The sequence below is a fragment of the Mobula birostris genome, chromosome 13 (genome assembly GCF_030028105.1).
Source record: "Mobula birostris isolate sMobBir1 chromosome 13, sMobBir1.hap1, whole genome shotgun sequence".
In the NCBI taxonomy this organism is placed as follows: Eukaryota; Metazoa; Chordata; class Chondrichthyes; order Myliobatiformes; family Myliobatidae; genus Mobula; species Mobula birostris.
Genome location: NC_092382.1, coordinates 83,898,730 through 83,914,915, shown reverse-complemented (window position 1 = coordinate 83,914,915; position 16,186 = coordinate 83,898,730). Strand labels below are relative to the sequence as shown.

The window sequence follows — 16,186 nt, the reverse complement described above, 5'->3', positions numbered from 1 at the left end:
TACCAATCGGGGCCCCTGACAGTCCTTCCAAGTGAGCCGACACTTCACCCGTCAGTCTATTGGGGTCATATACTGTGTACGGTGCTCCCGGTGCGGCCTCTCGTATATCGGTGAAACCCAACAGAGTTTGGGAGACCGCTTCGCCGGGTACCTATGCTCCGTGAGCCACAACAAACGGAATCTTTCAGTGGCCACCCGCGTTAATTGTATTCCCATTCCCATTCCGATATGTCCATCGATGGCCTCCTCCATTCTAGAGATAATGCCACACTTAGGTTGGAGGAAAAACGCCTTATATTCCTCCAACCTGGTGACATGGACATCGAATCCTCAAACTTCCTCCTCGTCCTCACCATCACATTCCAATGTCCCTCTCCTTGCCCACCCTTCGCCTCCCTCTGCTGCCTCTCACATCCAACCACCGCCCCACCCCCCGCCTTATACTTTCCTACAATGGACTTCTGTCTCTGTCAGCAATCAACTTCCTTCGTCATTCCTTCATCCGTACCCCTCCGTTTCACATATCGCCTTGCGTTTCTCTGGCAGCCAGTTCTGGTGCGGTCGCGGGAGCAGGAGCATCTGTAACAGCACACAATGCTGTTCTCGGGGTGGATTGGGTGTGGTCTCCATTTGAACAATCGCAAAAACCTCTCCCCTGTAGGACACCCTTCCGAACTGTCCAGTCGATCGCTGGCCCAACCGCTGAGAAGGCCCAGTTCATTTGGTATTCACTCCCCATTCAGACCGGGGTTGAGTGCCTTCAGGTGCCGTGCGCAATTTCTTCTGTTTCTCCGTGCACCGTGCGGTTGCAGTATTGGCAGCTCATGTCTCTGCTCTAACTTGGATCCCTCCCCTTCTATTTTCCACAACATTTTTTTTCTGTATTCTGTGCTGTACAGCTCATAATCCACCTTCAGCAATCAGCCGTCATTACAGAGTCCCGTTACCATTACACTTCAACATCCTATTCGCGGGCTTTTGTCACACTCTCAGCGTCTTCAGCACATTTCGAGATGAATATAGTCGACCTTTCGGACGAGACACTTCCAGTACTGGCCCTTGAGCACATCCCATCCACGGACATCAAGAGCCAACCAAGATATTCCTATCTGCCTGCCTTTATACCGTCTCCTCTGGCATAGAAATTAGCCAGAACGTGCATCTCAATCACTGAGTCTGAAGGGTCTTTTCCCTGCTGTAAGAGTCTTTGTTTAAACTTTTCCTCTCCTGTATTTAGCGACAGTGTCTTTTAAATTTGTTTCCTTACAGGACCAGGAAGGAGCTGGTGTTTAGTCTCTTAAAGTGTATTCCTGTGGATAATTTCCCAGGGCCAGCAGGGATATGCTGCAGATTATTGAGAGAGACAGTAGATCAGGTAACTGGGGATTTGACCAATAATATCTGTGTCTTCTCGAGCCACAAACAAGGTACCAGAAAAGTGGTGATAAATGGTATTCTATTATTTATGTAAGGGGAATGGATAATCCTGCAAAATACAGTCTGCTCAGTCACACTTCACGTGTAAAGAGGATTCTTAGGGATAGGATGGAAAGTTGGAGAACACCACACACATAAACAGACTCTCCGATTTCTGGCCTAGTCCTAACGACCTGCACTTGGACCAGAGCCTTTCATACACCGCTCATCGATGTACAAGTGTCTCCTAATTGTCGCGATTGAACCTGCATTCACACCTCCTCTGGCTACTTATTCCATGCTCAACACCGCCCTCTCGTGGTCGCCATTCGTCTTTAAAATATGACCCCTTTTTCTAGTGTTATGTACCCCGTAACTGGGTTGCCAAACCAGCAGAAATGGACCACTTAGTTGGAGTCTGGATTACTGGAACTAAGAAAGTTTTATTAAAGAAATAAGCAACACAGTACTCTAATCGCACGGATATAAATGCAACAGTTCAGCAATGATAAAACACACATGTACACAGAACTAGGATAATAGGATCAATCAAGCTCTATTGCAGTCTAGGGGTCAGTTTAGTTCAGTTCGGAGTAATCGCGGTTGTGCCGTTGGGGAGAGAGAGAGAATCTGACAGTAACAGTTCCTCATGAACCTGCAGCTGTCTTCAGTCACCGTGATGGTTAAACATTTGACACGCAGCTGATTTGAACTTCCTCCCTGATGTGAAGTTGCTGGTGTTGCAGCAGCTGGGATGATTGAGTAAAACTCTTCACTCACTCCGGACAGAAATGTGGCCTCTATTTATTGTGAACTCACCGGAGCATCACCCGGTGGGTTAACTGAATGAGTCTCTTCGCACACACGGAGCAGGTGAACGGCCGCTTCCCAGTGCGAAGCTGTTGGTGTATCTGCGATGGCCGACTGAATCCCTCCCAAAATGAGAGCCAGTGAATGACCTCACACTGCTATCAACGTCATGGCAATATATCCAATCAGATCACGGATATGGACACGTGATCGGGCTCTCCTTGTAGCGAGTGGGGCGCTGTCTTCTCCAATATCTCCGATTCCACAATTAACGATCGGCAGCATTCATAGTCATACTCATAGTCATAGTCATAGTCATACTTTATTGATCCCGGGGGAAATTGTTTTTTGTTACAGTTGCACCATAAATAATAAATAGTAATAAAACCATAAATAATTAAATAGTAATATGTAAATTATGCCAGGAAATAAGTCCAGGACCAGCCTATCGGCTCAGAGTGCCTGACCCTCCAAGGGAGGAGTTGTAAAGTTTGATGGCCACAGGCAGGAATGACTTCCTGTGTTGCATCTCGGTGGAAAGATTCTCTGGCTGAATGTACTCCTGTGCCCACCCAGTACATTATGTAGTGGATGGGAGACATTGTCCAAGATGTCGAAGCAAGCAGCTGAGAAGGGAGTGAAGAAATCGGGTAGAAAAGTCGTTTTTTTTTAAAACACTAACCGGGGAGAAGGGTCCGCACTGCGCAGGCGCATGACGTTGCGCGCCAAGGTTTAAAAACAGACCACATATACAGCGGCCATCGTCGGAGTGGACTGAGTCAGAGTGGTACGGCTTTGGATCAACAGGCTCCGGCGAGAACAGGCAGTGGCCAGGGTAGGTTCAGGTAAGTTTTTTTGCTCAGATTGTTTAGAGTAGAGAGAATGCCAGGCAGGATGTTGGAATGCTCCTCTTGCAGGATGTGGGAAGTCAGGGAGCCCTCCAGTGTCCCTGACAACGACACCTGCAAGAAGTGCATCCAGCTGCAGCTCATGACAAACTGCGTTAGGGAACTGGAGCAGGAGCTGGAGGACCTGCGGATCATTCAGGAGAGTGAGAAGATTATAGATAGTAGCTACAGGGAGGTAGTTACGCCAAAGGAGCAGAGGACAGGAAATTGGGTCACTGTCAGGCGAGGGAAGAGGAAAGGGCAGACAGAGCAGGGTTCCCTTGTGCCATTCCCCTGAACAACAAGTAAACAAGGATACTGTTGGGGGGGGGGGGGGAATGACTTACTTGGGAAAAGCTGCAGTAGCCGGATGTCTAGCACTGAGTCCGGCTCTGCAGTGCAGAAGGGAGGGTGGAAAATGAGGAGAGCGGTAGTGATAGGGGATTCGATAGTTAGAGGTGCAGATAGGAGGTTCTGTGGTCGTGACAGAGAATCCAGGATGGTTTGATGCCTCCCGGGTGCCAGGGTCAAGGATGTCTCTGATCGCTTGCATGACACTCTGAAGTGGGAGGGTGACCAGCCAGATGTTGTGGTGCACATCGGTACCAATGACATAGCAAGGAAGAGTGAGGAGGTCCTGGAGAGTGAGTATAGAGAGCTTGGTAGGAAGTTGAAAAACAGGACCTCAAGGGTGGTAATCTCAGGATTGCTACCTGTGCTATGTGCCAGTGAGGGTAGGAATAGGATGCTCTGGAGGATGAACAAGTGGCTGAGGAACTGGCGGAGCGGGCAGGGTTTCAGATTTCAGGACCATTGGGACCTCTTCTGGGGCAGGTGGGACGAGTACAAGAGAGACGGGTTACACTTGAACTACAGGGGGACCAATATCCTTTCAGGGAGGTTTCTTAGTACTATTGGGGAGGCTTTAAACTAGATTTGCAGGGGGATGGGAACCAGAGTGCCGGAGCTGACAGTGTGGCTGGGGTGAAAATAAATTATGTTAAGAGTTCAATCAAATCCGCTGATAGAAAGGTTGTGAGTGGTGGTAAAAATCTTCTGAGGTGTATATATTTCAATGCTAGGAGTATTGCGGGGAAGACGGATGAGCTGAGGGCGTGGAATTATGACGTTATAGCAAATAGTGAAACTTGGCTACAGGAGGGGCAAGACTGGCAGCTTAATATCCAGGGTTCCGTGATCGAGGCAGAGGACTGAAAGGTGGGGGAGTAGCATTGCTTGTTAGGGAAAATATTACAGCAGTGCTCAGGCAGGACAGATTAGAGGGCTTGTCTACTGAGTCCTTATGGGTGGAGCTGAGAAACAGGAAAGGTATGGCCACATTAGTGGGATTGTATTACAGTCCACCCAATAGTCAACGAGACTTGGAAAAGCAAATCCGCAGAGAGATAGCAGGCAACTGCAGGAAACATAAAGTTGTAGTGGTAGGGGATTTTAATTTTCCATACATTGATTGGGACTCCCATACTGTTAGGGGTCTAGATGGTTTAGACTTTGTAAAATGTGTTCAGAAAAGTTTTCTAAATCAATATATAGAGGGACCAACTAGAGGGCATGCAATATTGGATCTCCTGTTAGGAAACGAGTTAGGTCAAGTGACGGAAGTCTGTGTAGGGAAGCACTTTGGTTCCAGTGATCATAACACCATTAGTTTCAATTTGATCATGGACAAGGATAGATCTGGTCCTAGGGTTGAGGTTCTGAACTGGAAGAAGGCCAAATTTGAAGAAATGAGAAAGGATCTAAAAAGCGTGGATTAGGACAAGTTGTTCTCTGGCAAAGATGTGATTGGTAGGTGGGAAGCCTTCAAAGGGGAAATTTTGAGAGTGCAGAGTTTGTATGTTCCTGTCAGGATTAAAGGCAAATTGAATAGGAATAAGGGACCTTGGTTCTCAAGGGATATTGCAACTCTGATTAAAAGGAAGAGGGAGTTGTGTGAAATGTATAGGAAACAGGGAGTAAATCAGGTGCTTGAGGAGTATAAGAAGTGCAAGAAAATACTTAAGAAAGTAATCAGGAGGGCTAAAAGAAGACATGAGGTTGCCTTGGCAGTCAAAGTGAAGGATAATCCAAAGAACTTTTACAGGTATATAAAGAGCAAAAGGATTGTGAGGGATAAAATTGGTCCTCTTGAAGATCAGAATGCTCGGCTATGTGCGGAGCCAAAGGAAATGGAGGAGATCTTAAATAGGTTTTTTGCGTCTGTATTTACTAAGGAAACTGGCATGAAGTCTATGGAATTGAGGGAATCAAGTAGTGAGATCATGGAAACTGTACAGATTGAAAAGGAAGAGGTGCTTGCTGTCTTGAGGAAAATTAAAGTGGATAAATCCCCGGGACCTGACAGAGTGTTCCCTCTGACCTTCCAGGAGACTAGTGTTGAAATTGCGGGGGCCCTAGCAGAAATATTTAAAATGTCGTTGTCTACGGTTGGGTGCCGGAGGATTCGAGAGTGGCTCATGTTGTTCCGTTGTTTAAAAAAGGATCGAAAAGTAATCCGGGAAATTATAGGCCGGTGAGTTTAACGTCGGTAGTAGGTAAGTTATTGGAGGGAGTACTAAGAGACAGAATCTACAAGCATTTGGATAGACAGGGACTTATTAGGGAGAGTCAACATGGCTTTGTGCGTGGTAGGTCATGTTTGACCAATCTATTGGAGTTTTTCGAGGAGGTTACCAGGAAAGTGGATGAAGGGAAGGCAGTGGATATTGTCTACATGGACTTCACTAAGGCCTTTGACAAGGTCCCGCTTGGGAAGTTAGTTAGGAAAATTCAGTCGCTAGGTATACCTGGAGAGGTGGTAAATTAGATTAGACGTTGGCTCAATGGAAGAAGCCAAAGAGTGGTGGTAGAGAATTGCTTCTCTGAGTGGAGGCCTGTGACTAGTGGTGTGCCACAGGGATCAATGCTGGGTCCGTTGTTATTTGTCATTTATATCAATGATCTGGATGATAATGTGGTAAATTGGATCAGCAAATTTGCTGATGTTACAAAGATTGGAGGTGTAGTAGACAGTGAGGAAGGTCTTCAGAGCCTGCAGAGGGACTTGGACCATCTGGAAAAATGGGCTGAAAAATGGCAGATGGAATTTAATACAGACAAGTGTGAGGTATTGCACGTTGGAAGGACAAACCAAGGTAGAATATTTAGTGTTAATGGTAAGGCACTGAGGAGTGCAGTGGAACAGAGGGATCTGGGAATACAGATGCAAAATTCCCTAAAAGTGGCGTCACAAGTAGATAGGGTCGTAAAGAGAGCTTTTGGTACATTGGCCTTTATTAATCAAAGTATTGAGTATAAGAGTGGAATGTTATGATGAGGTTGTATAAGGCATTGGTGAGGCCGATTCTGGAGTATTGTGTTCAGTTTTGGTCACCAAATTACAGGAAGGATATAAATAAGGTTGAAAGAGTGCAGAGAAGGTTTACAAGGATGTTGCCAGGACTTGAGAAACTCAGTTACAGAGAAAGGTTGAATAGGTTAGGATTTTATTCCTTGGAGCGTAGAAGAATGAGGGGAGATTTGATAGAGGTTATATAAAATTATGATGGGTATAGATAGAGTGAATGCAAACAGGCTTATTCCACTGAGGCAAGGGGAGAAAAAAAACAGAGGAGATGGGTTAAGGGTGAGGGGGGAAAGTTTAAAGGGAACATTAGGGGGGGGGCTTCTTCACACAGAGAGTGGTGGGAGTATGGAACTGCCAGATGAGGTGGTAAATGCGGGTTCTTTATTAACATTTAAGAATAAATTGGACAGATACATGGATGGGAGGTGTATGGAGGGATATGGTCCGTGTGCAGGTCAGTGGGACTAGGCAGAAAATGGTTCGGCACAGCCAAGAAGGGCCAAAAGGCCTGTTTCTGTGCTGTAGTTTCTATGGTGTAGATGAATCCATGGTCAGATATGCCATGACCTTATTAAACGGCGAACCCGGCTCGATGGGCCAAATGCCCTACCCCTGTTCCTATTTCTTATGTTCTTCTGTTTTTATGCTTGCTGCTCGTATGGTTACATTTGGTTAGCACATCCAGCTAATACCCAAAAGTAACTTAACGGCTTCATTACTTCTTCACTTGGTCCTCTATCCTTGTATTTTCGGAAAAGTCGAATGTTACAAATGTAAACCTGAGGCTTTATAAAAGTGCGATGTGTTGTGCCCTTTTGATATGTTCGCATAGGAACACAGTCCAATCAATTTCCTTTCTCCTGCCGTACCTTGACATTACACTGAGCTCTAGTGATCAGTTGCCTGTAACAGCTCACTATGATTATCCGCGGGCAGCAATGTCCCATTATCATGATCAATGTTCCTCAGCTGCTGAGGTACAAAGGATGTAGGTCATGTTATGTTCTTCATTCAGATTCCTGCCCCTGTTTCCTTCCATTGCGACTTTCTCTCTGGGCGCAAATGGGGAAGGGAGTCGGAGTAGTGACAATAGTACTGGTTTCTTTGATTGTATGCTGGCAGGAGATGTTTGGAAACAGGTTAACTTTCATCGTCATAACCGGACGGAGCTGCGTCGCTACGTCCACCACCAACCTCCTGTTTCATATCCAGCCCCTGTTTATTATTTCTCTGTGAATGGGGATGTTGGCTCAGCAAATTTCCTATCGGCTGCAGAATCTCGATTTGATCTCTAGTGTTACGTTCCTTTTATGAAAATAATTTCGACATTACATTCAAAATGTGTTAAATCAGCATACATTTTACTCTTACTTCCACTTCGCTGCAAACTGAAGTGCTTCCTTTCATTCACTCTTTTCTTTCACAAGCATTCTAAAACTGATTCAAATGCATTATTTACACGCTCCTCCCAACCACCTTCCTCGCAAATGTGTTGCATTCTCATTAAGGTTGACAGCTTCTCTTCCAGATGTTCATCCGTACTCTCACGTCTGTTTCCATCATATCAGGATTGTGCACGGCACCCTACTTGACACATAACATAGATAAGATAGAGGCTGGAACTTGGGGCATAGCCTCATGTGACGGCAATGTAGATTTTGGACGGAGATAAGGAGAAAACGTTTTCCCAGACAGTGTTGAATCTGCAGAGTTCTCTGCCCAATGAAGCAGTGCAGACTACCCCAGGAAATATATTTAAGACAAGTTCGGATAGATTTTTGCAAAATAGTGGAATTAAGGGTTAAGGGGAAAAGACAGCCAGGTGGAGATGAGTTCATGGTCAGTTTGGCCATGACCTTGTTAAATGTTGAACAGGCTCAATGGGCAAATGCCCTACCCCTGTTCCTATTTCTTATGTTCTTCTGTTTTTATGCTTGCTGCTCGTATGGTTACATTTGGTTAACACATTCAGCGGTGTCTTCTGCTAATACCCAAAAGTAACTTAACGGCTTCATTAATTCTTCACTTGGTCCTCTATCCTTGTATTTTCGGAAAAGTCGAATGTTACAAATGTAAACCTGAGACTTTATAAAACTGCGATGTGTTGTGCTCTTTTGATATGCTCGCATAGGAACACAGTCCAATCAATTTCCTTTCTCCTGCCGCACCTTGACATTACACGGCTCTCTAGTGATCAGTTGCCTGTAACAGCTCACTATGATTATCCGCGGGCAGCAATGTCCCATTATCATGATCAATATTTCTCAGATGCTGAAGTACAAAGGCCGTAGTGCATGTTATATTCTTCATTCAGATTCCTGTTCCTATTTCCTTCCATTGTGAGTTTCTTTCTGGTCGCAAATGGGGAAGGGAGTCGGAGTAGTGACAATAGTACTGGGTTCTTTGATCGTATGCTGGCAGGAGATGTTTGGAAATGTGCTGACTTTCATCGTCATAACCATACGGAGCTGCGTCGCTACGTCCACCACCAACCTCCTGTTTCAAATCCAGCTCCTGTTTATTATTTCTCTGTGAATGGGAATGATGGCCCAGCAACTTTCCTATCAGCTGCAGATACTTCATTTGATCTCCAGTGTTACGTTCCTTTTCTGAAAATAATTTCGACATTACATTCAAAATGTGTTTAAATCAGCATACATTTTACTCTTACTTCCACTTCGCTGCAAACGGAATTGCTTCTTTTCACTCACTCTTTTCTTTCACAAGCATTCTAAAACTGATTCAAATGCATTATTTACACGCTCCTCGCAACCACCTTCCTCGCAAATACCTTGCCTTCTAATTAAGGTTGACAGCTTCTCTTCAAGACGGGTCTCCACATCATGGAAAACATGATTGCTTCATCTAATCAGTCTCTTTGTACTCCATTTTGCTGCCGTAATTCTACCCAATTTTTAATCAAGCTTCCTTTTGCTCCAGCTTCGTTTAAATTCCTTGCCTCACATCGTCCCATGGGTAATCATCGAGAGCCTCATCACAGGCATTTAATATCCTTCGTACATCCGTGACCAGCGATGTCCCCACACTGAGGAGAGTTCCACGTTACCGTGTAACAATCAGGGTAGAATTCTCAGTACGGAAGTTGTTGAGCCTGTCGGAGCAAGTTATCATTTCATTGTTAATCCAGGGGATTATATCAATAAAAAATACAGTAGATGTCATAAAGGAAAATGTGTGCAGATGCGGCTGAGACTTCAGAAATTAAACTGAAGGGAAATGCTGGATGTTGAGTCAATTTCAGAACAACGGGGTCGATTTAAAATGTTTATTCACGCTGTGCAGGGAGCTTCCGAACCCAAGGTCGTCAGAAGCACAATAAAAACAATAGATTAATGTTGAAAGTTCAAAGTAAAATTTATTATCAAAGTACATAAAACATACAACCTGAGATCCTTTATTTTCTGCAGGCATATTTAGCAAATCTATAGACGAATATACGGATCAATAAATATATAGGTAAAATATTGAAGAAAAGACAGCTATAAAAAGAATAGAGAAAAGGTAGTAATGATGTTAACCGTACGGCACATGAAATAGTGAGAGCAATAGTCAAGAGTTATATTCGGACTCCCAAAATGCAGGTTGAGAAGAGTATTGCCGATAATGCTGAGACTGAGGGGAATAGAGTTTCTTCCTTGTCGGATAAATATTAGGAACTGCACTCAGACACGGAGGAGATCGCTTCAACCAATCTTTATTCGTGATATCACGGGAAGCTCTTCCCTAAGAGCGGGGTGTCAGAGTTCCGGAAACAGCTTCAAGTACAGCTTCATTGATGCAGTTGAGTACATATCAGTAAGCTCTACAAGCAGGGGTTATCGGTTAGTTATCAGCTGTTCACGCACTCATGCGCACAGCACAATCAATTGTAGGATGCAGGCCTTGGGGTTTAAATCAACATTAAATGACAACATTCACAGTCAGGTCCTGATACTTGACATTAGTGCAGACACGCAATACATTCTGTTGCCGTTTGATCACGATAAGGAAGCCGCTCTAGCAAAAATATGCTGATGTGTGATAAAGAATTACAAAAACAGGGACAGACTGGTGCATTGCCCGCCGCCGCCACCCCACCCCCGGCCCCCAACTCTCGCCTTCACAGGTTTCAGGCATTTATTTGGTTTAGTCCATTTTAACCCTTTGACGCTTGAAAATTCCACGACAAATCACTCCTTGTTGATCTATCTTCCAGATCAACATCCTAGTACGTTGTTTTCTTCTTCGTCCTGAAAAGAGGGTTCGTATCCTTCAGGGAAGGGACAGTCGTTTCTCGGATACACTTTCTCCCCCAGCCAATGCTCTTCGCTGGCTATGGACCCCATCATCTGGGGAACTACTGGGTGCCTAAAGGATTTACAATATGTTTGATCCACTGATTACAACACGGCGTTAATGCTCCACATACACAGCACCCGAGAAGACATAACACTACAATTATCATAACTCCATGGATGATTCACAACCTCCAGCTGGAGAACCAGCCAGTAAGCCAGTCCCACCAGCTCGCCGGCCCCTGCGTGAAGCCATCTATGTAATCACGTATTTCACCTATAGCATAGGAAATAATATACCACTCGTCCCTGACATGGGTGATAGATTTATCTCCTGCTATGGCACAGAGCCCTCCTTGTTGGGCAAGTTCATAGTCAACGGCATAGCGAGTCTGTTGAGCATACAGCAGCATCTCTGCCAGTTCTTGGTTGACAGCATTAAACCCATCTATTGTACTGTTGCCTAAGATAGTCAGCCCACACATGAGATGGTTTCGATTCTTTGCAGCTATGGTACGATACAGAGAAGATTAGCATGGCCCCTGCGCAAGGATGACACGCAAATTCTCAAAAGTGAACTCAGGCATAGGCATATGGTCGTCTGTGGCCGGACCTGGGGCCTTAGTATTTTGCTGACAGATGGCACATCTTTTCACAACCTCAGCAATGGCTGTTGTTATTCCTGGCGCATACCATTGCTGTTCTATTGCATGTAGCATCCCTCCTCTGCCCATGTGGGCCGCACATCGATACCAGTTCCAAGATAGATACAGACATGAGACTTTCTCCGGCAACCGAGGCCACACATTGGTACAAGTTCCACACTGGAAGCAGGGTGCTGAGGGTTTCGGTTATCTAATAAGCCGAGGGCCGCTCTTCGGTACCAGTTTCACAATAGGCACGCAATAGTTTGTACTACAAAAGCAGAAGGAAATGAGATTGAAAGGTGAGCTTGAATACGCCCTCTATTCTGCACAGACTTAGATTGGTGACGAAGTGGAAAATGAGAAGACACTGAATGGGGAAATGGGACAGAGATAGTCATGAAGTCACAGATTATTACTATAGAAAATAGGTTCTTCATTCAATCTAGGCCATCCCTCTGTGATCTTCCGCCTCGCTCCATTTTTCTGCACCCTCCGTCCCTCTCTCATACACGTCCCTACACAACCTCCACTAAAATGATACAATTGAATCCGCATCTATCAGTTACGCTTGGAGTTCCTTCCACGCTCGCTCGGCCCTCTGAGTGAATAAATTCTATTACATATACTTCTTGCATATTTCAACTTTCTCCCCAAGCCTATGAACTTTAGTTGTAGATGTTCTCAAAGGATATGACATAGAATATAGAAATCTGCATCATATTACAAACCTCTACTCTAAAAACTCCTTAGACTTTCCCTAGCGCATAGCCCTCTGGTTTTCTAAGCTCAATGTACCTGTCTAAAGGGCTCTTAAAATACCCTATTGTACTCGCTTCCACCACCGCCGCCGGCAGTGCATTCCAGGCACTCACCATTCTCCGTGTGAAAAACGTACCTCTGGTATCCTCTCTGTACCTGTTTCCAAGCACCTTAAAACTATACCCCTTTGTGTTAACCTGGGGACAAAAAAAAAAAAAAAAAAACTCTGACTATTCACACGCTCAATGCCTCTCTTCATCTTGTACATCTCTGTCAAGTCAGCTCTCATTCTCCGTCAGTACGAGGAGGAAAGGCCAAGCACACTCAACCGGTTCTCCTAAGGTACGCCCTCCAATCCAGGCAACATCCTTGTAAATCTCCTATGCACTCTCTCTCTCCCTCTCCCTCATCCACACACCCTCTCTATAGTATTGACCCTGGATGGGGAAGATCTGCATGCATTCACACTGTTCATTTCCCCATCTCTTCCTTTCAAATTATCGCTGCACTCTTTGAAGTTTATTGATATTTCAAAACTGTAAGTAGATGGCCAGAACAGCCCACGATATTCTATGTACGGTCTCACCAACGTGTTGTACAGCTTCAACAAAACGTCCTGATTCGTGTACTCAGTGATCTGATTGTGAAGGCCTCTGTGATTCGAGCTCAATACGACCCGATTTGCCCGTGACGCCGCTTTCCTGGAGTTATCAATCTGTATCGCCTTGTCTCTTTTTAAATACTGCGCACTAAAGTCCACATATTCAATATGTGCGTCGAAGCCCGTTGCACCGTTCCTCACAACGCAGACCGTCGCACACTGTCTGTATTAAATGCCATCTGCCAGTTTTCAAGCCAGCTGACATCAAGCTGCAAGCTTGGATGGAGTTCCTGGCCGGAACAGCGCCCCCAACCTTAGGGTCGTCCGTAATTCTTCTGATTCAGTTTTCTACATCGAGATCTGAGTCAGTAACATACATGATAAATAGCAATGGGACTAACACCAATCCCTGCAGTAGACCCGTCACGGTCAAAAAATCAACAACCCACTCTCTGCTAATCCGGACATGAACGCTCATCAATCCGGCCCTAAACCGCAGCTAAATTCCTCTGGGCGGGTAACTTTTTATTACCAAAGGCCCCTGGAACATTGCTCTCGATCTCTCTTACAAGCTCAGAAGAACATACGTACAACATGTTTTATTGTGACACATGTCATCAGCTGTTACTGTGACCTTCTTGTTCAAATGACTCGAAATGACTAGAAGAAGCGACAGTAAAGAATGATCGTATCTCCCCGTTCAATAAGGTATACTCCATTTCACCTGCCGAGCTGGTGTCCCGCCCTCAATGTCAGAAGCGAATGTGCTCCGCTGAATGGGATAAAATAAATCTGTTTCTCTCTCTCCAAATTTCTTGTAGTTAATTTAACGGCGATTGTGATCCTATCTCAGGGAAAGTGCGGACTGTCCAAATGCATCACCCGTTACCTGGTTGGAATGGCAACAACGGAACTGATAGTGGTTATAGTTTTCGCTTTAGTGGACCGGACCAACAATATCTACATTTATTCCAGATCACTGCTGATCACTCCTGTATGCGCTCTGACAAATGTATTATTTGGTGTGATGAGAGACTGTTCTGTGTGGTTTACGGTCAGTTTCACATTCGACCGTTTCATCGCAATATGTTGTGAAAAACTAGGGGAACGATACTGCACTGAGAGAACAGCAACGGTCATCATGGTGACCGTGGTTATAGTGAGTTGCGGGAAGAGTGTCCCGTTTTACTTTGCTCTTGAACCTTACGTCATCATTGACAACGTGCCGTGGCGTTACTCCTTCACACGTGAATACACTGCTTCACCCGTGTGGAAAGGACTCGAATTACGTGAGAGCATTTTAACACCATTGCTACCAATCAGCTTAATTCTTATCTTCAATGGGTTAACAGTAAGACATATAATTGCGGCAAATAGACCCCGCAGAGGGCTTCGGAAGAGCAGCGATAAACAGAAAGATACCGAGGTGGAAAACCCCAGAAAATCGATGATCTTATTGTTTGCAATTTCAACTAATTTCATATTGTTTTGGATGCCCTATATAGCTCATTCTCTGAAATGGCAAGTGGAAAATTACTATTACCAGGACAGATATTTCAGTTCCCCGGTATATATACTGCAGCAAACTGGATTAATGTTTCAAATTCTTAGTGTGTGCACCAATACTTGTATCTACACACTGACACAAAGGAAATTCAGACAACAGCTGAAGGATGAAATGAAATATGTGTTTACGTTAAATGGCCTTCTGTATAGGCAACGCCAACTCCAATTCCAATTCAGCGAAGTTTTTGAATAAAGCAGTTTAAAATTCAGTAGGTTTGGCAAGTACGTCATAAATTCAAACAATCGTGTGCCTGGTCATCCTGAAATGAATAAATTCCAAACTATTACAGAGATCTGACAATAATCCGGGAAACCTTACCGCAGCATAAAAGCCAGGACCAACAGTCTCCGGGACAGCTTCATGCACCAGACCATTAAACTGACTAACTCACGCTGGTTTGAATGTTTTTCTATGTTACATTGCCTGTTCCATTTATTATAAATTATTATAAATTACTAGGATGGCACATTGCACATTTAAACAGAAACGTAACCTAAAGATTTTTTTTTTATTCCTCATGTAAGTGAAGGACGTAAGAAATAAAGTCAATTCAATCACAAGGAGAGGAATGATTTCCGTACTTTTACAGGTTCAGGTGTTTCAAAATGCTCATAGTCGGGTAAAAGAGAGTAAAGGGAAAGCCTTTTAAACAAAGGGGGAGCTTCATAGTAGCACAGCGCGGAAAGCGGGGACAATGTGGTGGGATTGTATGCCAATGGACTGTGAGTGGAACTCAGAAGTAGGAAGGGAACAAACACTCGTTTGAGAGTATTCTGTACAGAGATCCCATCACCAAAACGAAAACAACACACAGAGACAGTGACAGATCGGGAGATAGATTTTGCACAGGTGCTTATATTAACACGGCTGTTGTCACGGGCAACTTAAACTTCACTGATATTCATCGGCAATTCCTCTGTTTAAAAGGTTTAGATGTGACAGAATTTCTCAGTTGTGTACAGGCAGAAGAATTGGTACAAGTAGCGGGCAGGTGGACTAGTGAACAGTCGATCCTGTGCTAGGATCACCAGAAAGTGAAATGGATCAGGTAACTGATCTCTCCGCGTGTCAGCAGTTCAGATGGATAGAGCACAGCTATTCGAAATACCTTACACTGGGATAGCAGCAGACAATATGGAATGCACTTAATTGATACTATTGGGTAGGAACGTTGGAGCCGATTTTGGGAAGCGATTTGTACCTTCAAATGCACAAGAGAAATATGGAGATCGTTAATGCAGCATTGATTGGGATTCAGTATTAGCTTCTTTCATTGAGGTGGGGATCGGATGGCTCCGTAAAGTAACTCTGGTTGATAAGAGATATGGAACACCTCTTCAAGAAAAAGAAATAAATATACTTAAGGTTTTGGAAGAAAGGATCAGACAGTGCTATGGAAAGTCACAATGCAGCCAGGAGGGATTTAACAATCGACTTAGAAAAATTAAAAGGAGGTATGAGAAGGCATGAGAGAGCCGCATTAAGATAGGTGAAAAACAGGAGGATAACGAGAGAGAGTGGGAGAGATCAGAGATAAAAGAGGAAACTTGCTTGTAGTCCAAGGAGGCAGTGACACTTTGATACTTTGCTTCGGGATTCACCAGTCAGTGAGACCTTGATGAATGTGGATACAGCGAAAAAATGCGGGTGAGCTGAGGCATGTAGACACTTAGAATTACGACCTAGAAACTGGGAATACATGAATATAAACCATTTCCCGGTGCTGGAAGCTATGTAATCCAGGTAATTATAGAAAGCGAGCGAAGATGTTGCAGCGCTTTTGGACATGACATTTGCATCATCACTGTCCACAGAAGTAGTACGGGAGGATGGGAGA

At 44.5% G+C, this 16,186-nt stretch overlaps 1 pseudogene; it reads left to right on the top strand.

The window, feature by feature from the left end:
• Positions 1–11,263: 11,263 nt before the first annotated feature.
• Positions 11,264–11,363, top strand: LOC140208836 (U6 spliceosomal RNA; annotated as a pseudogene).
• Positions 11,364–16,186: the final 4,823 nt, after the last annotated feature.